The 26,619-nt window shown below is 43.7% G+C and overlaps 1 protein-coding gene across 2 annotated transcripts in view; it reads left to right on the top strand.

Moving 5' to 3' along the window:
• The first annotated feature begins 224 nt into the window (after nucleotides 1-224).
• IKZF4 (IKAROS family zinc finger 4) overlaps nucleotides 225-26,619 on the top strand; it is a 331,612-nt gene continuing 305,217 nt past the window's right edge. Inside the window, exon 1 of one of the 2 annotated variants that reach the window (XM_069653774.1) lies at nucleotides 225-443. The gene's annotated coding sequence lies outside the window, so the exon portion shown is untranslated. The remainder of the gene's footprint in view (nucleotides 444-26,619) is intronic. The other variant, XM_069653775.1, reaches the window with a different exon arrangement.

The raw sequence follows: 26,619 nt of genomic DNA, 5'->3' as shown, positions 1-26,619 counted from the left end.
TCTCTGACTATCTTGTCTTGTGTATCGAGTTTGCAGTTCTATCTAGATACACTGCCAGGGTTTACTGGTGTTTCGACTAATGCTCACACAACTCTGGCCATTACCTCTCCTCCCTTTTGTGTCTGGCTGATGATGATTTGCCACTCTGGCCCGTATTATATTCTCGATGGTGTCTGGCTTTTGCCACTCTGGACCACAAACCCCTCTCGCTGGTGTCTGGCGCTCGCTGCTCTCGGCTGTCTGCTTCTCACGCCTTTCTCCCGGCAGTAGGACCGGAAGTTGTTGCCGGTTCCCGGATGGAGGAGCTGCAGTCGGGGGCTTAGCGCTCCGGCAACAGTGGAACTTTGTGAGGAGGAGGAGGAGGCGGCAGACCCCTGAGCGCCCCCTCCCGCCACAGGCAGAAAAGTCACGGGTTCCGGACGGGAGGGGAGCCTGGGGTACAGGTGAGGGCAGTGCAGGGATAGCAGTACAGGGACAGACATTGAAGTGAATCAAGTGTACTTCTCTTAGGAGGAGGACCAGAAGGATGCTGCTGAAAAAATATAATGGGAAGGATGAGCAGGTGTGGCGTGTGTGCTTACCGCAATTGAAAGCATCCTTTGTCCTTATGTTCGCTTTAAATGAGCTGCTCACTCAGCATGTCCTTCTTTAATATGTTCCTCTGTAACAGAAGGATCCAGCCTGGCGAGCATAAGAAGGGACCGACTCCTTTAAAATAGACATCCAAAAGCTTTGCCACAAAATTATTCCTCTGGCCTGACCTCATTAAAATGCACTTCCGATCTGTAATACGTAATATAGCTTCACAACCCTGTTCTCCAAAGACGCCTTCAACCTGCCAGCCTTTAACAAACTCTTACGTGTCCAGCTAAAAAAAACACTCGACTTGGAAAAAAAGACTACTCCGGTAGTGACAGGTTCACAGTATAAAACCCAATATTGTACCATTTACATCCTGTCCGCCGGAAGGCTCACCCAAGCCTTTCACTGTAAGCACATATCGGTTACTTGTGTAGCTCTACATGCGCCCTCCCCCATACTTTTATGCCCCCTCGGGTGTTGTGCAGGGCTAGCTAGGAAAGGTCGAGAAGGGATAATAAAGGTTTCTTGAGTAGTGCTAAGGCTGGGGCAGATATCAAGATATGCAGTGGAACAGAGCATAGAAAATATCTCTGCAACATGTACATCTTCATTGCTTGAGCCTACTTGGCACATGCTTCTAGCATAGGAGAGCCATGTTAGATTAACGCCATCAGGAGCACATTTTGACTCCTTAGCCCAACTAACATACAAATGTGCATTTGAGAATGTTACGTTATTGAGATATAAACCAGACAAAGCTGCCATTTTCACGTTCTATTGGCACTCTGTCAGATTTGAAATCAAAGTGTACGCTAGGTAGGTGAGGGTGGGGGTGTAAGATAGCTTTGCTATTGCATTGATATGTGCAGGCCAGAAGTACCCTAAGTTCTGCATGTGAGTCGGTTTCTTCGTCTGTATCGAGAGCAGAGAGGTATTTGTATCCTCGGGGAGCCTTGTGTTCCCGTTCTGGTAGGATGCATTACCTGGGGCTGTGGTAAGGGTTTTCAAGTGTCATGTGTGGGTGGCCCGTTTGTTGAGTGTTGGAATGTAGAATTGAGTGTGTTGGTCTGGGAAGCAGTCAGTGGAGACCTCGTTAGGCCGGTCACTGAGGGGAACAGACTGTCTTGAAGTCACGCATAGCAAATCGTGCATAACGTGTAAAAGCAAACATGAAAAAGGCACAAAGGGCATAAGAAGGCATTCATCAGCAGTACTAGGCACAACAGTAAAAAAGCCTCGTCTTCTCGCATTTCTACCACTGGACTCTGAAAACAATTTTTCTTTCATTTTCTCCTGTTGTTGAAGCAGCTCCATTACGTCATTATCTCAACATCGTTCTGAATCCCAAAGTGGGTTCTTGGCAGGGAGATGCATCTTGAACTGTGGAAATGACTTCAGCAACTCTGCAATCTCAAATTTGCGCTCTCTGGCCCATTGCGCTCTCTGAGCACTCAGTCCTCGGCTACTAGTGCTCCTTGGAGAGTGCAGTATTTATGCGATTTTTAAAGGCTGCTCTTCTAGATATAGAGCTGTTGTTGGGGCTCAAGGTACAAAATGTTCGCACAGCGTTGTCATGGGCAAGGATGCAACTGCCTCACCCGTAAACGGCTGTTTGCATTACAAGTGTGCGCGGGTGCTGCTTTTCTGGAGTAGGATGGGGTGGACTTTTTTTTTTCTCCCCCACCCCAAATAATTTACACCCAAAACGATTTATTATTTCTAGGGTATTGTTTTTGCATAGTTTTGACACTGGTTCCAAAAGCTACTAAATTGCGTGTTTTGGCCACGCGGGCGCCATTTGATTGCCTTGTAATTTTATACCTTCTTTTGACATTCGATTTCTTCAACTCCAGCATTGCCCTTCTCTGCCTATTGCTGACCCATCCCCTCTGCTTATTCCTTGCCTTCCCTTGACACAGAAGCCCTCGCATGAAGAAAGGCACCTGCAGAGCACCATTAAGTTGCCTCTTTTCTGGCCTGTTACGCATACTCCCATCCCCTTAGACACCCACATGGCCTAATTATTTACCTCTGTCTTGACCTGCAGTATGCACTTACGCCCTTTTACTCTGTAGAATGTTAATTTTTGTGAATTTAAACCATGCACTATTGTCATTGAAATAGTGGGTATTGGGTTAGGTTAAGTGTTTAAAGAGGGGAAACTGCAAGATAGCGTTACTGTTGTGTTGAACAAGTGTGCAGACCGAAAGCACGCTGAGTTCTGCTTGTGGGTTAGTTTCTAGGTGTTCTTGTCAGGAGCATACAGCCTTGTGTGCCTCTGATGTAGGTATGTAAATTGTTTGTACAGGTATCGTGTAAACTGGAACATTAGGGCACATTTAGAAGATTTTTAAAGCATATATAATGGCTAAAAGGGTATAGTTTGCATCTCATGTGGATGTAACATTTTCTGCAGGTTATGTGCTAGCTAGTCGTCCCCCTGAGGTAGCTCTTGTTTACTGGAGTATGCCTGATATGCCAGAGCTGTTTTTTGCTCCTGTTTATCAAGTCTTTTATTGCAATCCCTGAAATCAATTTTTCCACTCCACTCTAAAATGATACATCTAACATGTACCTCTTTAGAAGTCACATTGGTTGTTGACGCTAATGGTGTCCCAAGACCATTTCAAAATGCTGCAGTGGAACAGGAGGAGTTGGGTAGATATGATTCGTCAAACCCTCCTTCACCTTTTTAAATGATTAGTCTCACACATCTGCCTTAAAACGATCCATCCTGCGTGTCCACTCTTAAGTCACATCTAATATGTACAACTTTAAAAAGATTGACATGAACTGTCCACTTCAAAGTGGGCTGGTTGCAGGCTGCGTTTTCAACAATTACGTTTTTCCTGGATCCCAAAACGAGAAATGTGTTTTTGCAGTTAGACCTACATTCCCAGGTGCAAGGCTAATGATCGAATGGAGTTGGATCAGAGAAAGAACCATTGATCCCATGAAGTGAACAAATTAAACGTGTGTAGTCAAGAATGGTTGTGGAAAGAGACAGTTTGAGAGATAAGCTTAGATACTTCTGAGGCATAAATCAAGTACTTTTCTGTTTTTTTTAAATTTAGTAAAAACGTTGATGAGGGGGGTTTGGTCAGCTAGGTATTCATTTTGTGTATACAAGTTTCCAGAGCGATGTTTTGTGCTGTTACGTTTCTCTACCTGTAAACAAATGAATCTGACATATTTATTTATTCACATTTCTAAAGCACACTGCAGCCCTTCGGCATCGTGGCGCTGTTACATGTATTCATTACTGGTTACATTGGAGGAAAGCTTATTAGTTACATTACATTTATACATTTTGGTTCTTGCTTATAATTACATAGAAGTTGCATTTTCAGTTTGGGTACAGAGTTGCAGTCCGTGTGAGGCTAGGGTCTCTAGGGGAGAGGAGTGGGCTATGTGAATAGGATGGTTTTGAGGGATTTGCGAAAGGAGAGTAGAGAGGGTTCAGCTCTGTGTGTTGGGTAGGGCGTGCCAGAGTTTGGGCGCTATGTAGGGGAAGCCGATGCCTCCGGCTTTGGCTCTTTTTATGAGGGCCTTGCAGAGTTGGTTGGCGTGGTGGCTCTTTTTGGGGCGTGTAGATATTCTTGGATATGGTTTCTGATAGGTAAGATGGAGCGGAGAGATCGATGCACTTGTCTGTGAGGGTGAGTATTTTGAAGTTGATTTCTTTAACTCGGAGCCAGTGTGCGTCTCGTCTGGCCTGTGTTGTGTTCAAATTTGGGAATCTGTAAGGCGGCGCGGAGCGCATTGTTTTGAACTGTTTGTAGCCTGCTTATGTTTTTAGAAGAGGTGCCTGCCAGAAGGGCATTGCAGTAATCGAGCCTTGCTCCTATGGTGGCCCTAGCGATGGGGAGGCAGTTTTGGGAGGTTAGGGAAGGCTTTATGGCATATATCAGTTTGGAGGCAGATGAAATGGCGCTAACCTGTTTTGTCATTGAGTGTGGAGTCTAGGTAGATTCTGAGGGTCTTTACTGCTGTGGAAACTGATGTTTGTATTGTCGATGGTGAACTGAGAGTGTTTTTGGTAAAGTTTGGAGAGGGTTTCCTTGGGGCCCATTGATTGCCATCCAGGTTTGAATGATGGCATATATCTGGGAGAGGGATTCAGTATCTTTGTCATAATCGCCAGTGAGGGGGAGGAGGACTTGAGTGTTGTCGGCATAGTTTGTGTAGACTATGCCGAGTGTATCCAGTAGGTCAAAGAGAGGCTTGGTGAACAGGCTGTTGAGAGTGGGTGCGGTACATGAACCATGCAGGACTTAGTTTATGTTCAGTTGAGAGCTGCTGTCTTCGAAATCGGGAATTATTTATTTAGTAGTTTTTGGTGAAACAGTTGTAAACTGAAGGGTCTCTGCAGCAGCACATTCTCACGGTTGACCATGCAGAACCCAAAAAGGTTTTTTCTAATGGATAGAGGCATTTGGGAAATACAAACATTTTGACAATGTGCATGCAGCTAGTTGCAATGTTTGGTGTTGATTTTTAAAAAAAATCTACATTTGTGACTTTTCAACTTTACATACTGAAGACTTATTTGACGAATCAGTGGTCATTACAGGGGCAGCATCAGTGAAGTCTTTTGATATTTCTTTACAAGTGTGAGGCTTTGCTATTTTAGTTTTTTTTTATTTATTTATTTTTTTTATCGTACATTTCTGACCTTAACTTTCTTGCATTTCACATGTGTGGTATCATTGCAACCAGGTGTCAACGGGAATGTAGGATGGTATGACAGTTGCTTTTGATGAATGGACTGTGGGATGTTATACACTGTGACAGAATGGTCATCTGGTGAGGGTGGGTATAGCCTGATCCTTTTTTATTTTGTATTCTATAAAATGATGTGGATAGTTGTGTTTCTGAAACTTTATTTCCCTGCTCTGGAAGTTAAGGGTGGCGCTAGTGCTAAAACCTACAAAAGCTTGTAGCTGATTTGAGGATTACAACATCCAGATGGCAGTGCAGTGACTGCAGACTTTCCTTTGAGAGGCCTGCCTCCTTGCATAAAAGCTAAGTTCACGTAGAAGCGGTGCGAAAACGACACGCATCACCCTCCCGTGGAATGGCATACTGGGCAGACGTGAAGGACCTATCATCTCAGGCTGAAGATTGAATACAATTAATGATTTTGAGGACCCTGAACTATTGAGAGCAGTGGAGTATATTTCAGTGCCATAATGTGCCTACAAATTGAGGTACCCAAGATTTTGTCCGCAGAAGATGGTAGGTGTGCTCGGTCACGTAGCTGGAGACAATCGAGTGGTAAAAATGAACAACTTAGTCTCTTAAAAGGTTGGAGCATCTGTGCCCTCTGAAGTGAATGAGAATGATTAAATTACTGAATTGTCTGCTTCCCTTAATTGCCTGAGCTTCAATCTGATTGAGGAAGTTGTTACATCCCCTTTACCTACCCAAAATGAAATTGATAATTTGGTAGAGGTAGCATTTTCTGGCGGGTTAACACTAGGAACTTTTGGACCTTTGGTGGTAGGGGAGGAGGTGTTGAGGATAAATGGGGAAATAAATGTAAATTTGGCATGTGAAGGGAGGCGAACAGGGATTGGGCTTGGAAGCCTGTGACTTAAATGTTCGAGGGAGAAAAGACAGACATTTTTCAGAAAATAACTTTTGGTCTTCTCTCCCCTGAACATTACAGCCTTTGCCCTTGCCCCCACACCACCATTTTACCTTGCACCGGAACACTTCGCTGTGTGCCTGCAACACCTGTTCCCTTTCACTTCCGTGATCGGGAACCGGCGCCACATGGTACTTTCCCTTTTTTTCCTTTTTTTTTTTTAAATTTTCTTTTTTTTTCTCTTCTTACGGGACCGGCTGCGGGGGACACCCCTGCAACCCCCACTCACAGTATAGTGAACAAGAGTGCGGGTGACGCCCTTGCCCCCGAATAGGGAATTTAGTCGAACTTTTCGGCTGTTGGGAATTTTCAAAGAGACGGAATTCAGCCAAATCTCCCATTCAGGATTTTTAACACCGTCGTTTTGGACGTTTCCGGAGAACACATCCATTAGTGGAGGCAATCGCTGATATGGTTGGTGAAGCGATGCAGGTGCTAGTTGATATATTAAATATACATGCAGCACCATGACCTCACCAACTCCCTTAATGCTGGCAGACAATCAAGAACGGGAGATGAATGAGAGTAGGGGTCATGAGAGTATTTTAGAAAATGCACACAGCAAATAACCCAGGGTGTGGTGCGCTCTATAAATCAAACAAACATCCCCGGTTGCAATGTTTCCAGTATTGGAGAACTCTTCAATTGCTCTGATGGGCAAATGCAGTGCTTTGGGGCTTAAATTGGACCTGCAATCAGTACTATTGAAAACATTGTAATTCGAGAGGCAAGAGCCCTTGAAGATCAAGGCACATGAAATGTGGCGAGGTAGTCCAGATAATGATATTAGAGATAATCTTGTAATATTAGAAGTGGACAATCACGCAGTGGGTAATATCAAGGAAGTTGTAACTGTTGCTAAACAAGCCCTTCATGTAAATATTAATTAAGTGGTGACAAATGGCACATTAGAAAAGGGGGAGTCTCATCATGTACTGGTAGGCGGAAGAAGAAAGTGATTTATCAATCAGCGATGTATGGAAGGTGCAAAAGGAGTGGGGACAAATGCATGTCTCCTCCATTATATTCAAGTGCGATGTATCTGAATGAGCAGGTGGTAAATACCTATGAAGAAGTATGGCGTGTTGATGAGACTCTAACATTAACTATCAAGTGAGAGTAGCAGAAAGGAGATAAAAACCAGTAGAAGTGCGGTTAATGTCTCATTGAGCATTGATGAATGCTCACCACACAACTCGTGAGGAAAATAAAATGGCCCATGGAGATGTAAGAACATACCTCATTCATCAAAAGGAAGGAAACGGGCAGTGTGAGCGGAAAATTAGAGGGAGTAAGAGGGCTGCAAGAAAAAAGAAGCATGAGGGGAATGTGGGTATACAGAATGAGATACTCGAAAATATTGAGTATATGCTGTCCAGTAGAACAGTCCAACCTGATTAGTTGTAAAGATGCTACATCAGACTGTTAGTAAAGTGCAGGTAGCGACGGTAGAATTCATGGTCAATGTCTTTACAATGATAATAGGGGGACTGATGGTGCCCCGCAAATGCAAGCTGTATCCCAAATTGATAAACGTCCACCGCTAAATAGGCGAACAGTGTTAAGGGTGCTACAGAGTTTACAGTTATTACCACAGAAGACATATAAGTAGTGGATCAAGTTGAAGAAGAGAGACGGCCAACTTCGAACATATGGTTTATTTTGGGTGGGATATCGGAATTCATACTACTTTTCGAAGATGTTCTCTTTACAAGAGGATGTCGATGCTCAGTGGTAAAGTTACCAAGGGAGAAATTTTGATAGTTGAGGAAGGATATTATTAATAGGATATATGGTCAGCGTTGGCTTGAGTGGAACGGGAGTGGTAGAAGTCTAGAAGAGGCTGAAGAAAGAAACCCTAATCGGAGTTGAGTGATAACTTGGACATGACAAGGTATAAAGACATTTCGATGAATGTAGAAAATTGGAGATGTGGTAACTCCTCAGAATATGGCAATTTCTGAGCCAGCTAGATATATCTTAAAAATGAATCATTTAGGTAATGGATTGCAATTGCACACCCCATTAGAGGTTACTGATCATTGTGTCAAGACAATATGATACAGGGCTTAAAATATTATTGAATACGGGATCCCTATTAAAACATGCGCTAGATGTTGCAACGTATATTACTGATCAATATGTTGACAGTCGCGCACTGGCTGAGACCTGGTGTGATGAGCAGCAGGACCTACCTTTGCACTAGCTATTCCGCATGATTATAACATTTTGCATCAGGATAGATGTCGGGGTAGAGGTGTGGGGGCGGGGGGCTTTATATAAATCCATATGAGGTTTGGGAAGTTGTAGTACCAACTATTGATGGGAACAAAATTATGCAGGTAGAAATCAGAACTGATGCTGAAATTACTTTGGTAAATGGACCTCCAATGCACCTTTGTAATATCCTTCTACCCAGTCCTAAACCAAATACCAAGGCAATTGTCTTAAGTGTATTTGATTTATGATTAGGCAATAGTTCCGATACTACAGCCAGTTTTTTGGACGACTCACTAGACAGTTTGGGTTTTCAGCGATTTAATAGAATCACCCATGCACACAATGGGAAATACCCTAGACTGTGTAGCCCTACATAATGTCAAAACAGACTTGGAGGCCCTGTCATGCCCGTGGTCGGATAATTTCTGTTGTGTACTTTACAGTAGCTTGTGAAAGGGCTACAAAGCCCAAAGCTATACAAAAGATTAGTACAATTTCTAGAAATCTGAAAAAACAGACTCCACAAGCTCTGGATCCCTGGCTACTGCAGATGATTAATAAAATCAATGAACTCAAGCCAGCTGAGGCTATTGTTGATGCTTAAAGCAGGGGCGAGGTGCGCACTCCAATTCCTGGCCAATATATTACCTGAACAAGTGTCCAAAAACAATTGCAGGGTTAAATCCCAATTACTGCCCAATAGTTCAGGGTTGATTCCCTTTTTGCACTGTTGTGCTCCTCCAAATGTCCCAAAAATTCACAGGGTTAAATCCCAATTTGCTGCTCAATAGTTCACAGGGTTGATTTTCTTCTTGCGCTTTTGTATCTGCAATACTCATCTGGGATTGCCATTCAATTCAGGTGAAACCAATATAAATCCAGTTGCAGTCTCTAGGAATTATGGTCAATGTAGGGAACCCATTTAAACAATTCAGGTGACCAGTGAAAGACTCCCCTCCAACACACACATCATACCCTTATCAGGGGGAGGGCGGAAAACATGATCATGTCTCTCCAGTGTAGAGTGAAGAAAGGACCACAACGAAACTGTGAGTACCCCTGTAGGAAACCATAATCTCTAACTTGCCCCTCCATTATAAAAGTGGGGGTTTACCACCACACCAACAAACTACAGGCCTATTACGAACATGCTATTCCTTTTAAACATTTTAGATCGGTGGCATTCAAATTTCAGCATATCTAAAACATGTGATTTTAAATAAATGACAATCACGTTTTAGGCAAGGGCATGCCACCGAAACCGCATTACTTGATCTGAAATCCAGATTACTTCAGTTTCTGGATAAAGGGCAAACTGTGTTCATGTTGTTGGACCTGTCTGCGGCTTTTGATCTGGTTGACAATGCATTGTTGATCACCAAATTGTAGGAGGTTGCACCTTTTTCTGGCAAAGCCGCATCCTGGATTGGTTCATTCTTGAGCAATCTATGGTGTAGGGTATGCAGTAAGGAAGCAGTGGCTCAATCAGCAAGCATTGATTACGGCGTGCCGCAGGGGGCATGTTTATCCCACTCACTAGTTAATATTTTCACAGTCTCCTTTTTTAATTTGCTAGAAAAAAATAATATTGGCTTCACGAATTATGCCGACGAGCAATGTGTCGTCCACTATCTGGGATTCACGCTGAGACTGAAAGAGCAGTGAATAAAGTGTATGAACCTATTCGAACCTGGATGGTGCGTAATGGTTTGGCACTAATAATTCTCAGTGGCTGGCTGCAGCATCAAGACACAAAGGTCAAAACGCTTGGAGTCAATTTGGACCGAAATCTTAATATGCGGGTCCAAGTTAGTTAATTTTCTTCTACAGCTTATTATATTAAATTGCTGGCGCAACTACTTCCCTATATCTCACGTGCAATTGTTAGACACTACATGGTGCTATTATGGGTTTGAAAATTGACGACTGCAGTAGCCTACTTGTGGGAATAACCAAATCAGTTTGCACAAGACTGAAAATCATACACAATAGTGTGGTGAGGGTTATCATGGGCCTCAAAAGGAGAGATCATGTCTCAATTGCAAGACCGGGTTTGCACTGGCTGCCCATTGAAGCGATGATACCTTTTCTTCTACTATTGATGACCCATAAGTGCCTAATCAGTGCAAGCCCATTGTACTTTAGTGAAACAGTGCCTCCTAAACTGTGTTGAGTCTAATAATACCAGTCAGCTTGAAATACTGGCATGCAGGTCCTGAAAGGTGCTTTTTTCTCTGCAGCACCAAAGGCTTGGAATGCACTGCCCCCTGAACTACGAGCCCTGACATCAACTGCAGTGTATAGAAAAAAAATGGAAAACTCTACTGTTTAGCCAATGGTCAAACTGTCTGGGTGGGGGTACTCCTGGTTCCTATTGTATGGGTTTAGACTTTGTATTGCTCTGCTGTTAGCATTTATTATGTTTTGCCTCTTATGTTTTTTATTTGTCTGCGCCCTTAAGCCTCCGGGTTACTGGTGTGCATTATAAATTGATTAAAGTAAAGGGCGGATGGCTGTTGGTAATGGCTACCCAAGATCGTTCAAGGGCACTTTTTAATTGGATCCTGATGAGGTGCTAATGTTGGGTTTGCGAAATACAAAAGGTTTTTCCCAACCTCTCTGATGAGGGTGGCCTGTTAGAGTATGCTGATCTGCTTGGTATTTTGATGCTACAGGAGTCCTGACTGGTGGATTCAATCAAAATTGATAGGAGATCCACCATCCAGGGCACTGCGGTAAAATACCCTAAAGGATGGCCAAAGGGTGGTCTTCTGGTATCCATGAAGCATCCGTGGACTATTAAGGCCACTTTATTAATATCTTAAAGTATACTTGCAACTTTAATAGCCACGGGGCAAAAGGATATACCAGAATGGTTAATTGTAAACATTAATGATCCACCGGATGTAGGATGTCGTGCATTTAATAGGAAAGTGCTCAATAGATTGCTGATGAAGGTGAGTGATCGCACTCTGGTGTTTTTGGCAGGGAATTTTAATGCCAAAATTCAATCGGGGGTGGATCATTTTGAAGAAAGTAGACTGACTGAACTTCTTCTTGATTCACACAGTAAGTGTAAAGGTATTGCACGTTTTAAAACTATTTACACCCACAAACCTCTAATGTTAAATGGACATTGTGATCGAGCTGGGCATAAAGCTTATACACAATCGAATAGGAAAAGTGTAAGCCCCATGGATTATATCTTTGTAAACACTGCAGCCACAGTCTGATCTGGCTCTGCTAGGTAGGAAAGAAAGTGATCACTTAACACTTTGTGTCCTACTAAATATCAAGATAAAAAATGTAGTATATGATAAGAATGGTATTGCATATGAGGGCCTAAATGGAATTGAATGGAATTCAGTGAAGCCGTAAGCATCTTATCCTAGGGCCGAAAATGCACTTTGAATTTTTATTACGAATTTATCTAGTAGACAGGGAATGAAGGAGGTAAGGATGATTACACATTTTTAGTTTATGATAAAATCAATCGATGATGATGATGTATTAGGTAAGAGACAATATAAGACCAGAGAGGGATATGTAACCTCAATCTACGTAGATACGGTAGCCATGATCAGGAAATACAGGTGGCTAAAAAGCAGCTGTGTTCATGCACTTAAATGTGTCTTTAGAGCTGCCCACAATAACACTGATGGGAGAGACCTAGCTGCTGAAATTAAAACCTCAAAACATGATTTTACAAAAGGGTTGAGGAGTTCTAGAAATAAGCAAGTGACTCGCTGAGCCATGCATGATGATACCAGGGCATTGTGGGATATAATTAATGGTTAAAAAAAGAGTTCTACCACTTAATAGTATAGATGGAGGTGAGTGGAGGAAGTTCATCTCTTCTAAATTGGGGTTAACGGTTGGTGATGACATAGGAACTAATGCTGTGGCAACTTGGAGATGTAGGATAAGTGTGGACAGTATAGTGAAACTGATAAGGAATTTAAAAACATCACGTGCTGCTGACCCAGACGGGACTTGTAATGTCCTTATTAAGCATAATCTGATATTATGTGCCATGGCTTTGTATAGTTTCTTTGATTGTATTGGCAGGACCGGAATTGTGCTTGCTTCTTTGAAAGACAGCACAATTCTGCCTGTGTTTATAAAGGGATGTTGGAGTGACCCATGCAACTATTACCTTCTGGCGATGCCAAACTGTTTTCACACGTGCTTCTAGAAGAATTAAGAACATGGATCGAGGCATGTAATGTCTTGCCCTGCAGCCAAGTGTGGCTTTCGTATACGGTCCACAACTTCATCACCCTTGTGTCACTAGTAGAATATACTTGGCAGAAACGGAAATTGCTGGTGTATTGTGTGTTCATAGACTTCAGTACTGCTTTTGACACTATTATTAGGAGTCTGCTGTGGCGAACACTTGCCTCATAGCATATACCTGCTGGCGAACACTTGCCTCATGGCATATACCTGCTGGCTTGTTATCTATGAATCAACCTTTGTACACAGACAGTAGGGTGAGAATACATGTGCATGGGTGGGGCAAGGTTACAGATTGGGTACCCACTAAGAGAGGAGTAAAACAGGGACGTTTCTTGGCCCTGACACTCTTCAAGTTGTACCCAGCTGATTTGAATGAAGTGGCATCTACCCCGGCAGCATGTCAAGTCCAATATGGTGATCTGATAGTGGGCTGCCTGGGATATGCTGACGTCTTCTGCTTCTTGACTACACCCCATATGGTTTGCAAACCCATTAGAGGCTTTGGACTGCTATGCCCTGGAAAATGGATTAAGCATCAACACAGAGAAATCCACCAAAAAATGTTCACTTGTCAATAAACCTAAACGGAAACGTGTGGTGGTTAAACAACATGTATCTGTTTACACATATCTAGGGATACTTGTGGATGAAAAATTGAATTGGACACAACATTGGGTCTATGCAAAAAACAAGACTATGCAGCAAGTATATGCCATCAGTAAGTTTATTGGGAAACAGGGTGGCGTCTCAATTAAGATTATTTTGTTCAAATCTAACATGTTGTCTAGCTTGCTGCATGGTGCAGAAATATGGGCTGCTAAATATAATAAAGCTCTGGAAATGGTGCATGGTAACATTTTGCGGCTGTTTAGACTTCCAAAGAGACTGGCGTTGGGTTTTCTCAGACTGTAATTTGATCTAATGGGGTTGCCTACTCTTGTGATTTATAAAAGGGTAATGTGTTGTGCAACGCTGCTGGAGTTGGAAGAAAACTAATTACAGAGCCACAAGTCTGCATGATATTATTTTAAATATGTGAGGCTTTGCTAGTTTTTCTTGTGCGTACATTTCTCACCTGAACACCCTTGTATTCTGCATGTGTGGTATAATTTCCACCAGGTGTCCTGTGGGGATGTAGGATGGTATAAGGCTAGTCGCTTTTGGTGAATTTCATTTGGAACTGTGGCATGTTATACACTGTGTGACAGAATGGCAATCAGGTGAGGGTGGATAGCCTGATCCTTTTTATTTTGTATTCTATAAAATTATGCGGATAGTGTGAATCTAGCTCGAGCATAATGTGCATTACTACTTTCAGTGTGTCGTGGGAAAACAGGAATAGACTCCATGGCCTAATTCTGTTGGCCTAGCTTGCTGATGCACATAACTGTGAAGCGACAAACCAGGTGGCTGACCGACAACTGTGCGCTAAGACTGTCTTGTGCGTATTCTGTTCACTGTGCTCCTTTTTATGGTTATGTAATATCCTGGTCCATATGTATAAATATGAGGACTTTGTGACAAGAAGGCAGAGGTATGGATGAAGCATTTGTTGTCCTGTTTGCCCACAGGATTACAACTCATGACACGCAAACCACTGAAAGGTTAGTGTAAGTATGGATCAAAAACAGGGTAGAAGGAGTAGAACAAGTCAAAGTATACGTGCCCCAGCAACGCGAAGTGTACCTCCTACCAGGCGATTATAAGGACATAGAGCAAGCAATCCAGAAGTGTAAACGTGATTCAGACTCCTGTCCAAAAGCTGTCAAAATTCCTATTTTGGATCATAAATGCCCCAAAAAAAGTCCATGGCAACTGAAATGTATCCTATGAGAGAAGTGCCTGGGTTTGATACTGATAATCTCACACACCAGGTCCACGTAGCCTGGAACAGAATGGAGTTACCGTCTTTTACTAAAGATTACCCAGATATCACACAGAAATCTTGAGCTAAGGTATACCCAGACTGACGGTGTCTTAAAGACAGGTCAACTAACATTTATGTCTGCCACGCAAGAAAAGAATACACTGCGACATTCGACAACACTATAGGCAGTAATGAAGGAATGGAAACAAACTGGGAATTATGTAGATGGTTGTTGGCTAGACATGCAAGATGAGAGAAAATGGAAATTACCACATGTATTTATCTTTGATGTTGTCCTATGCTCAAGGCTCGACTCATGCAGGTGCAGAGGGAATGTACAAGTTGCTCACTACAGTGTGGCGTAACACTAAGCTAAGACCAGCCATGATTGCTTTTTGGAAAAACTGTTTAGTATGTGCGTTCTTTAACACTGGGAAGAGTGAGGGAGACCCAAACTGACATTTCTGTCCACCTGAATTTCCCTTTGAAGCATTACAAATGGATTTTATTGAATTGCTTCCTTGTCAAGGGAAAACATGTGTTGGTGATAGTATGCATGTTTAGCAAATGGGTAGAAGCATGCCCCTTAAAAGACAATACTGCATTAAGTACTACTAAAAAACTGGGTGAGTATCCCAATTTGGACTGCCTCACAGTGTCTGCAGCGACAATTGTGCCCATTTTGTCAATACCACAATGGAATTAGTGTGTAAAGCATGCAATTTATCATCCCCAAGCGGCGGGATTGGTGGAGAGAACTAACTCCACTTTAAAGAAAAAGCTGTCCAAGAAATGTGCTAGCAGTGCCCTAGGATGGGTAGACACACTCCCACAATTCTCAACTATTATGCACGCAGATGTTGGACTGTCTCCTTATAAAGTAGTCATGAGCCTCCCAGCAAATGTATGGGATGTGCCAAATACAAAGATACTGAAAAATGTACCCTATCTGCTGTTAATTGACTACTGTAAAGAGTTAACTAAAAACCTGTCCATTCTCCACAAACAGGTTGCCGATTGTCTACCGACACCATTGGAGGGGCTAGGACATGACATCCAGGGTCTTTACAAAGAACTTTCAGCGAGCATCAGGACTGCAGCCCAGGTGGAAAGGCCACTCGGACGGATGTGAAATGTCCTGGCCGCTATTATTGGGTCCACACTTCACATATATAAAGCGAGCACCATCTTCTGTTACCCACACCCGTGCCTGCCGTGTCTGGTGCTAATAGCACCCCTTCTGCTTAGACATTTGACACTCGCATCATTTCTGCTAGCCCCAAAGACATTTCTGGAATAGTAGAGGGACCAAGGTACAATCTACGACCAAGGAAACCATAAGGAACCCCTTTCCGTGAGGAACACCTGCCAGGCGGTCAAGACTACCAACTTTAATGGACTAGTTAGGTGTGCAGTAGCATAAAGAGACACTCCAAGGAGCAATAAAGCTCTGTGAAACCGGTCTTCTTGGAATGTCTTTTTGCTGTTTTGCTCCATACACGAGCTATGCCAAACCATCAGTGTATGGCTATTTCACACCAGAGAGGGTTCATGCGTCTTTATGCTTCTGTCAGAGAAAAAGAGAAAATGGTATTGCTCTAAGTGGTTTGTATATGCAGTACTGTTTAAGGTTGATTGTGTGTTTAGGTGGGTGGTTATTACTGGAATATTATGTAGCGCCATCTTTGTTTGGTACAGCAATCTGTTTCCAATGCTATCCTGTCTCTGATCCAGCAGTATCATAGGGAAAGGATTGTAGAGAAGAATACCTTTGTTTCACTGTTAAATAACGCACATGAAATGATCAATAGAAGCAACCGTTATATTTGTCTGTATTACCCAGTCTATGTTGGGGAAGGCCTTCCGTTGCAGCAGCTCCCTTTACCATTCTCCATCTCATGTTATGCACTACATATAGCTGTGTCTAAGGGAGGCCCCCCTTTGATAAGCAAATACGCTAAAATAGGTAACCCCAAGCGCAACTTGCCAGGGATCCCGTATCGGTATCCTTATGAAAATCTTTTAAATAAAGAGGGTTTTGAGAGCTTCGCTATTCCTGATGGAACCTTCCCGCTCATGGGCCTGTTCCCCAGAGAATGGCAGGAATGGTCTTTCCTTATGAATGTGTCCTACAGCAATCCAGCCTCTCAACTGCTTTTCCATGCTCCAACTCTCCCTATAAGGAACAATACTGTCTTGGATAGTGTGTGCATCTCCAGCAATGGTAAAAAAGATTGTGCTTTACCTTGAACTGTAACTATACATTGCACCTCCGGGCCAAGGTGTTCAAAAGGCCTTCTCTATATAGGGGAATCACTATATTTTATGGGAGAGATCCTTAAAGCAATCATTCCCTGCTATGGCCCTTCTGTTAACTCCAGAGATATACGCAGACTGCCACGACTGCTAGAATTCACTTGAAGTGAAACATCAGATGCCCTTGCTAATATCACTGTTGATTTGAAAGCTGTGCACCTTGTATCGTTACAGAACGGAGTAGTAATCAAAATGATTTTGGCAGAGGAAGGTGGGGTTCACCAAATTATCGCAACAAGATGTTGTTCATACCCGAAACCACACCTTCAGTGTGGCATGCTATTAACCTCCAGAGTATTGCGGACCAAGCACACTTCCCTACTGGTACATTAGATATTGGTGGATCCTTGTGGTCCCTAATGACAACATTCGGGTGGAAGTTGCTATCCATTTTCATGATAGTATTAGCAATAGTATTTCTTATGTGTTTATGTATCAACTGCCTTCCTACAATGTGTCGGACAATAACTGTGTGCCTCAAACAGTCAGCCACTTCTTTTGCAACCACAAATGCTTTCATGATGCAGGGAAATGCCAATAAGGACATTATGGCCACAGATATTACTGACTTTACTGTTTTTCCACTCACTTATGTGCATGGTTGAGGGTTCCTTGTTTCCAAAAGGTGGTGAAAGAACTGATGTTGAAAGGGCCGTTAGTGAATTTAGCTCGATCATAATGTTCATTAATGAAATGAACAAGCAGTTCTTTCAGTGTGTCGCAGGAAAAACGGGAATAGACTTGGTGGGCTAATTCTGTTGGCCTAGCTTGCCGATGCACATTCCAAACTGTGAAGAGACAGACCAGGTGGCTGACTGACAACCGTGCGCTAAGAATGTCTTGTGCGTATTGTTAGAAACCTGAGGCGCTTCTCCGATGCTATTCCTGGGATCCTTTGTTCAGGTGGCATGGGGATGGCCATCGCTCTTGGACCCCAACCCTGAGTTCGGACGAGCGAGGGAGGATCACCTGGGCATTGGGTCCTCTGGGCCACACACCCTCGGGCGAGACATCGTATTCCTTCTGTTCCAATGCACCCCTACCCGGTATCCCTTCAGTTGTCATGGGATATTGTCAGCAGAGTCCCAACATACCTCAGTATCTTTCTGTAAGAAAGGAGAAAATGACCAGGGAAATTAAAACCCAATAGAAAATCCATGTACCCATCACAATACATTTACCCCCTTCATCCTGACCTAAACCTACATGGTTCTCCAGGAAAACCTACAACTCGCACAATCCCTACTTCCATTAGAGAAGTCCAACTACTGGGATGAACAAGAGGCCTATGGGGAGTCGTGAGGATTGCCCATATGAATCGATGGGCAATGGATTCCTACGGGCAGTCTCCATGTTGTCCCGATAAAGTCGTCGGGCAGGGAGGGACAATTACTTACACCTGACTCAACTCTTTCAAAGAATATAAAAGGTCAGGCACACTCTGGACGAGCTGGGGATGCTAAAGGAACCGTGAAGACCACAAGGAGAAGTCAACAGCTGGGAGAACCTTGGGAAGCCAGAAGGGGGACGGACTGCCAAGGCACTGAAGCCTGTGAGTACAAAGGGAGCTACAGTGTGGCAGGGAAGCCGTGCCCCAGGGAACCAAAACTCCAACTACACTTTTCTGGTTGTTTAAATCTGTGCTTGTTCCCTGGGTGAGTTCCAGAAACCCAGGTAGTTGAGGGGCAGGTACTGGGACCCTGACCTCCAGTGAATCCCCAATGAGGACCTGCTAACACCTCAGCACTGAGGGTAAAAGATGGAGACCCTGTGACTCGAGGGCAGCTAAGGTGAGATAACCTGTTGTGTGAAGAATTTTGTGTAAATCCCAAAAGTGCCTGTAACTGGCAAAGTGCGAACAAAACCTTAAATGTGCATTCTGGGACTTGTAGTCCAAAAGCAAAAAGCTGTGAGACCGAGTGGTCCGGCACCGCATGTGTGCCAAATCTCTGTAAGGTATCCAGCTGAGAAGTGGCAGAAGTGAAAGTTAGAGTTCTGAAGAATTGTAAATCAAAGCGGTCTTCCGACGGGTGAACCAAAATCCTGCACATAGTCGAAAGTCTTTGATTCTGGTGTCAAAAGGGATCTGAGCCCGGAAGAGGGGGATCCATGTTCCGAGCACGAAGGAGGGAGACCAATCGTGAACTTATGAACGTGAGAATCTTGACAAAGGAAAGGAACTTTTGTGTGTTGTTTGCTACATCAAAACCTCTACAGTAAGTGACTTTGAATGGAAGGTCCTGATACTGAGATATTGAACTGTACGAGTAACGAAAGAAACTACAAGTACCAGCAGTCACTGGTTAAGAAGGTAATACTGTGTATAAGTAAAGTAAACTTCTGTTTCAAGGTAGAGGACGCCTGTATTCTGACAAAGGAAGTCTGTGTTTGACATGCAAAGTGAACTTTTTTTCAAGGAAGAGGAAGTCTGTTTGATAAGACGTTTCTTTTGAGAATTCTTTTTTGGTTTCTTAAAGACTTTGCCAGAGTGGTGTGAGACCAGCTGAACCATTGAACTTTGTTCCTCGTGCCGAGGAAGCCAGAGTGTGCACGAGGCTCGAGCGTGCAGCCTGGTCCCGTGCTGAGTGTGGGAAAGGGAGGCCAACTGCTCAACTGTCCTGACATATCGTTTCTTGGACACTTTCTTCTTTTTTTGCATACACTACTGTCCCACAACACACCATTTTGTATTTAGAAGTCCGGATTGGAAATAGGTTTGTTGGCATAGGCCCTTTTATTTTGACAGACTCGGCTAGGACTGCGTTATTTGATGGTTGTAGCTTGCTCCCATCCTTAGATTTAGGTTTCAATAGGCGTTTAACAAACCCTTTAAAATTCAGTGTCTCCTTGTGTGTTCTTCATGGATGATACCAAGCCTTTACTTACAGTATTATGTTCACTGAGCTGCTTTTTATGGTAACCATGTGTCATGTAATCCTGCTGGTCAATGTGCATACTTATGAAGATTTTGTAAGAAGGCAGAGGTATGGATGAAGAATTTGCTGTTGTTTTTTTTTGCTCTGCGTTTAAATTCTGAATGAATAAACATTTGACTGCCAAATGGCGCTGTGCTGGTATCTCATTCTCTTGATGTGTGTCCACGAGCGGGCATTATGAATAAATTATTTCCCATAGTAGTTCTGTTTCTGAAAGGGAGGTCTGCTGATCAGACCCCGTACAAAGCCCCAGGCCAAAATGATGGCACACAATGAGATGGCCTACTGACACTGACAGCACCAGCCATGCAGTGGCACAGGGCAGGTCCGAATGTCACATGTGCATTCCTGTCAGCTGCTTGAAAAGAAAGTGACAGCAGGAAGAAGTGGCTTTTTAAGTGTCTGCACTTTTGCTGTCATTTGTTGTGTCCTAGTTAGCCTGGTGGCAAGTTAATCTTTAAATATAAGGCATGCCTGCTTGTGGCATCATGATTGTTGGGGGGGGGGGACACAATTACACAGCCACAGCAATTTGATATTGTACCAGTGTTGGCTCTGTGAGCAGGCTTTTAGATGCGACGGGGCTGATTTGTATAAGCCGTCTCGCCTGGATGTCTCCACAATTGCCATGTGGGACAATGGCCAGGTAACTGCATCTGTTGGTCCTCCTGCAGAAAGGGTAACCACTTTCTCCATGGCAATAGAACTCTCCCCATGAGATATCCTAGGAACTAGTGATTCAAAGGTAGCAATAACATGACTCCTCGCTCCTAGCAGGTTGCTGACCACTGCAGTCCCGTTGAAGTCAGCAGACCTGGGTAAGTGGTGGAGTTCGAATGGTTGGAGGTGAGAGGGAGGTTGGAAGGGAGAATTCCACCATCTTAGTTTCTGCTAGATTTGTCTACAACTCCATGTGCCCCTATTTTCCTGCAGGACAAGGCACTCTGTGTGTGATGGAAGAAGGCAAAGGACGCTTGTTACTACTGCATGGAGTGGACCAATCCACTATGGGCATTTTGCCTTCTTGAGGAGGAACGCCTTTATCCTTGGAATAATGTTTGGACTCTTAAAAGGAGGATTCACTAGACCTCTGTTGGGGATTCAGCCTATCCCAAAGCCTTCTGCTGGAGAGGTGAAGAGGGAAAGTTTTCAAGGCGGAGGCAGGATTTGTTCCCTAACTATTCCCAGGGAACAGTGGCCGTGAACTGCTGTGGACCAAGGCGGCTCTGCTGGCTGTTGAATTTGAAATCGGGATCCTGCTCAATGGAGGTAAGCGAGCCAGTGAAGATGGCAGCCAACTTCCTAGAGTGTAAGCGCAGAACTGAATGACTCGTCTTGTTCTGGAGACCCTGGATTGGGTCCTTCAGCAACCCAGAAGCATTCTGGATCCTGCTTTATTGCCTTAAGACTTCTGCGAGCTAGCTCTGCCAGGGCAAACGCATTTTGAGCTGCCACACGACCTGCAGTGCTTCAAACTGCTTGCTGCTCTTAGAGCCATCCAGATGCTAGTTCAACCCATTGCTGGAGACTGCATCCATCAACCTGATCAACGTCTCGACTCTGTAGAGGCAACTGATTTGCATACTGTTGGTCTGGTGTGCTGCTTTTGACCCAGCAGAACCATCTCCTGGCTGCCAACTCTGCTGCCATCTCGAACCCCTGGAAGCAGCCCTACAGATAAGGGGTGGATCAACCACTTTTGCGCCCTAAAAATTTGCAAATGCTCCCAAAAAAATGTAATGGGGAGAAAAAATACTCCCAACAAAAAATGGGCAAAAAAGACATGTAGAATATTGCACCTCTGGTTTCACTCACAGTTCAATGGACATGTTTGGATCAGTAGTGCATGTAGTACCACAGGAAGAAGCTACTATTTTAAATGCCTGAATGTAAGAAGTAAATATGTATCTTTTAATGTGCATGAATAACTAGGTGCAAAGGAATAAATGACAAACATTTTTTTTTCTATAAATGAATGTATTCGCTTATAAAATACTCTCATTGGGAATTGGACTTATATTTTGACTCCCTTTAAAAAATAAAATAAAATATTACTCCCAACTTTAAAAAATAGAGTAAAATACTAGTCTTTTGCTGGGACACCCCTGCTGATAAACCCAGAGTTCCCTTTTGAATCAAAGTTCTTTAGTCACTGTTATTCTTTTAAAGGGGTGGGTTTAAAGAGTGTTTTTATTAGTTTGTGCGTTCATTATTTTATTAAAGTTCATATTTTTCTGGAATCTTGATTGGATGTTTTATTTTGGATCCAGTGTTCCACTCTTGGAGCCATGCTGACCTTGCACACTTTCAAAATATGTTTTGTGGTTATCAAGACGGCCTTGTGAACCCACATCTTGATGTGGAATGACCCAAAAGCATTTGATGGGAAGAGGCTGAGGATAAAGCGACCCAAGAAGTGAGGTTTCTGTAATCCACTATATTCTGTTCAGTATCTTCTTTCAAAAGGAACTCACCTCAGAGCAAGAGCAGAACATGTATTCACTAGTGTCTCCTTTCTTTTTTTGCAACCTGCACCGGTAGTCCATGAGCAATTTTTGTCAGTACTTTCTATGAGGGGACCATCACTAGGCGTGCATTATCCCTTGATTCGTGTAAGTTAAGAGGGGTCCATATCTTTTCAGTCAGTGTCATAGCCAATGTTTCTTCCAAGGTGGCTTTTCTCTGCAGAAACACTGACTCCACCCCTTGCAGACAACCCAGTAGTCTGCTCCTCTCTGGTGAAAGTAGGCTTGAGGGTCATTCATTTGGGTATTGAGCTTTTCATTAAGATCCCATGCCCCTTTCTTAAGTCTGTTGTATCTTCAGAGTGACTTGACACCTACTTTGTATTGAAAGCTTAGAATTCAAATAACTATTCCAGCGTGATTTCCAGTTAAGTTTTTTTGTTCATCTTTAAAGCCAGATCCTCCACAATGAAGTCATTCGATAACGAGTACTTCACCTCGGTTATATGTGATTTTACTGAAGTAAAATTCAAAGGGGTAAGTTTTACCGAGGTAAAACATATCAAAAAAACACTAAATTTTAATTTGGGGAGGGGGCGGGGGGGTCACCCCCCAAATCCCCTGTTTTCCTACCCTTTTAACCCCACTCATTTTAACCTCTTACCCCACTACCATATATATATATGCCACAGGAGTGTGGCGAAACACGTCAGGTAGCCTCCTCTTGCTACTGGGAAGCCGTCTTTTTTACTGCAAATACATTTTTGAATTAAAGTTTGAAACCTTCTTAAGCGAATTTTTCTTGCTGTGCAGTGGTCTGCTTTCCTATTTACTGGACATTTTCGGCGAGCATTTGCTGATGGACACTAATGGATTTCATTAATTGGAGGGAGTGCAGCTCTTAAAAAAAAAAACCCGACCTCGCGGTCCGTGTTTGCTTTTCTAATATATATATATATATATATATATTTTTTTTTTTCTTTTGATTTTTTTTTGCAGTAGAAACACCCTCTAGAATTGTATTGCTGTTTATCCAACATTTTAAAGTCTGCAGACTATTTTTCTCCGGCAGGCTACATGTCTGGGTGGGAAGCATTATTTCCTTCTCAAAGCCTGCCCAGTTATTAGTCTCCTCATTGCTGTCCTTTATCCAGTAGGGGAGGGTTTTTAGATGAAACTCGGTGATAACGACACAGTTCATAGAACCAAACCCCTCTCTTTCTCTACAGGGGATTGAAGTGCTGTTATGGGTATATTTGCCACTTGTACACCCTCCTCCGTACCCCCACATACAGATAATCACTAAAAACAATTTTTTTTAACTATCCGAGGAACAGTGATTTCATTGAACACATTGAGTAAAACAAAGTCTTTGGAAGAAGGGTTTGTTTTTATAGCCCTGCCTTCCACTATTAAGTTTGTGCCATCTCACATTCAGATCTCAATAAATTATCTCCAGTATTTCTGGAGAGCAAATTCTTTACATCCCTCACACTTGGCAAAGGTCAAGGCAGTCCTCTGATCTCCAACTATCTCACTGCTCTTGAAAACGATTCCTCTGCTCCTGAACGTGACTTCTCTCTCATTTTGTCTCAATCCTCCCAACCCTGGCGCCTCCATAAATCTCTCAACTCAATTTTCTCATCTCCTAAACCCACCTCCATCTCCTCTACTCTTTCTGCAAATGATCTTGCTCACTACTTTGTGTCTATCATTTTTACCATTCACAATACCCTAGCTAATTACCTTCTATCCCCTCCTTCTGCTCACTTTTCCCCACCACGCCTACCCTCCTATGAGATTATTGCTCTACTCCTCAAGGCTAAACCATCCTGTGCCCCCACTGTCCCAGCACATTGTGAAGTAAAAATGTCCAAGTGTTGCTTCACATCTTACTTCCCTCTCTTGACAATGCCACTTTTTCCTCCTGTAAGACAGCTACCGTCATCCCTCTCCTTTAGAAACCTGGTTTAGATCCTAACTATGCTGCCAACTTTCACCCTGTTTCTCTTATACCACACTATTCTAAAATCCTAGAGCAAGTAGTATTCGATCGACTCGCTCAGTTCCTTGATACTCACAACTTCCGGGACCTTCTTCAATCTGGCTTCCAACCTCTGCATTCTACAGAGACAGCACTCCTCAAGGTCAGCAACTTCATTTATTTTATTTCTTTATTGTGCCTTTATTAGGTGCTTATACAACAAGTACATTGTTTCAAAGCACCCACAGTGAAACAGAAATGGAACATGGCATAGGAACAATGAATACACTGGAGGATAAAGACCAGCCTACTAGGCCTTGTGAGCATTCAGAGTGTGCACATGCAGAGGGAGGAGGGGGGTAAAAGGGGAGGGAGAGGGTCTGGGGGAGTGCTGGAGCACCCGTGCTTGTGAGTGAACAGCAGGTGTAAGTGCCCGGTGTGGGAAATGCTAGGGAACGTTCAACTGTAAAAGTTGAGCAGGCCTAAAGTGACGAAGGGCAGTAAGTGCCAGGGCAAGTACTGTGGGAGGGCAGAGGCTGAGGTGTTTTGAGTGTGGGAGGCTAGGGCCCTGAAGGACACATAAGGGCCCTGGTCACCAATCACAGTGACTGTGAGATTAGCAGAGGATGGAGAAAGGGAAGGAGGAGGTTAAAAGGAAAGTCTTTCTGAGCTTCCGTAATTTGAGGTGGTCAGGCTCAAGGCGAAGAGTAATGGGGAGGCTGTTCCATAGGAGGGAGCCAGCTCAAGAAACAGATCGGCCACCAGCCCTCTCTTTGGTGAAATGCTTGACACAGTTTGTACCAGAGGAATGTAGGTCTAGAGGGGGAGTATTTGGTAAGAGCAAGTTGCAGATAGCCTAGTCCTTGGCCCCAGACAGCCTTAAGGTTCAGTTTTGCTGCCCTATTCTGGATGAGCTGGAGGGGTCGTAGGGAGGAAGAGGTTAGATTCAAGAAAAGGCTATTGCAGTAGTCTAGCCTAGAAGGAGCCAGAGCTCTGGGAACATTGAGCTTCTGGGGGAAAGTGAGAAAAGGGAACATTCATTTGAGAAGGAAGAGTTGAAAGTTGTACTTCTTGGCAATGTCCTGAATGTGAGGGAGGAAGGAATGAGAAGAGTTGAAGTTGACTCAATGGTTTCTGGCTTCCTTCAGATGAAGTCGAAGGGGGAGAGCCCATAGAGAATGGTCAGAGTGATTGAAAGAATGGAGCAGGGGTTCCAATGGGAAGGATCTCCGTCTTGCTGGCATTGAGGCAGCACCCATTGCAGGTGCACCAGGACTGGATGGCAGATGGGCAGTCCAGGATGATGGAAGAAGCAAGAGGGCACTCTAACCATTCATCTATTCTTCTTGAGCTTTCTGCAGCCTTCGACACTTTCTACCGTTCTGACCTTCTCTGTACATTATCTCTCCTTGGCATCAGAGATAAGGCCCTCACTTGGTTTGCTTTGTACCTTACCCCAAGATACTTTCAGATATTCTGGAACAGCCTTGCATCCCTACTCACTCACTTATTTATTTGTTTGCTTGTTAGGTACGTATACAGCAAGTAAAATACTGTTTGAAAGCACCCACAGGGCAAGGGGAGGGAACCAGGGTATGAAATACAATTACAAAAACACAATATTTAAATGAGCAGTGGAGGGAAAAGGAGGACAGGACAAACCTACTATGCCTTGTGAGTGTTCAGAACGTGCAAGTGCAGGATAGAGAGGGGTAAGTGCTGGGGAGTCCAGGCTCCTGGGTGAGCCACAGATGAAAGTGCTTGGGTTGTGAAGTGCTACAGGGCCTGGAGCCACGTTAGGAGTAAGTGCTAACCTCCAGGGTGGAGGGTGTACCAAGGTAAGTGCTGAGGGGAGACATCAGCTGGGCAGATTGGGTGTGGAAGGTCAGGCACCCCAAGGATTGCCTAAGGGCCCTGGACACCAATCGCAGCAAATGTGGGATTAGCAGAGGAGAGAAGAAGGGAAGGAGGAGTTAAAGAGCAAAGTCTACAGGAGCTTCCATGATTTCAGAATGTCCTGCTGAAGGCGCAGAGGAAAGCTGTTCCATAGGAGGGAGCCAGCTGAGGAAAGCGATCAACCACCTACCCTCTGTTTAGCAAAACGCTTTACACACAGAGTAGGTGCCAGAGTGGTCTAGAGCGAGTGTTTAGTAAGATAAAGTTGAAGATAGTGTGGTTCCCACGTTCAGAGTCTTTTGGATGATGCAGAGGGATTTGAATTTAATCCGTGCAGCGACCGGGAGCCAGTGAAGACTTTTTTAGGGCAGTGGAAGAAGGAAGATTCTGCAGAAGGCTATTGCAATAGTCGAGCCTAGAGAGAACCAGGGCTCGTGTAACATTGAGCATCTGGGGGAAAGTGA

This window comes from Ambystoma mexicanum, chromosome 3q (assembly GCF_040938575.1).
Source record: "Ambystoma mexicanum isolate Mex_15411 chromosome 3q, UKY_AmexF1_1, whole genome shotgun sequence".
NCBI lineage: Eukaryota > Metazoa > Chordata > Amphibia > Caudata > Ambystomatidae > Ambystoma > Ambystoma mexicanum.
This window is presented reverse-complemented; position numbering and strand designations above follow the sequence as displayed.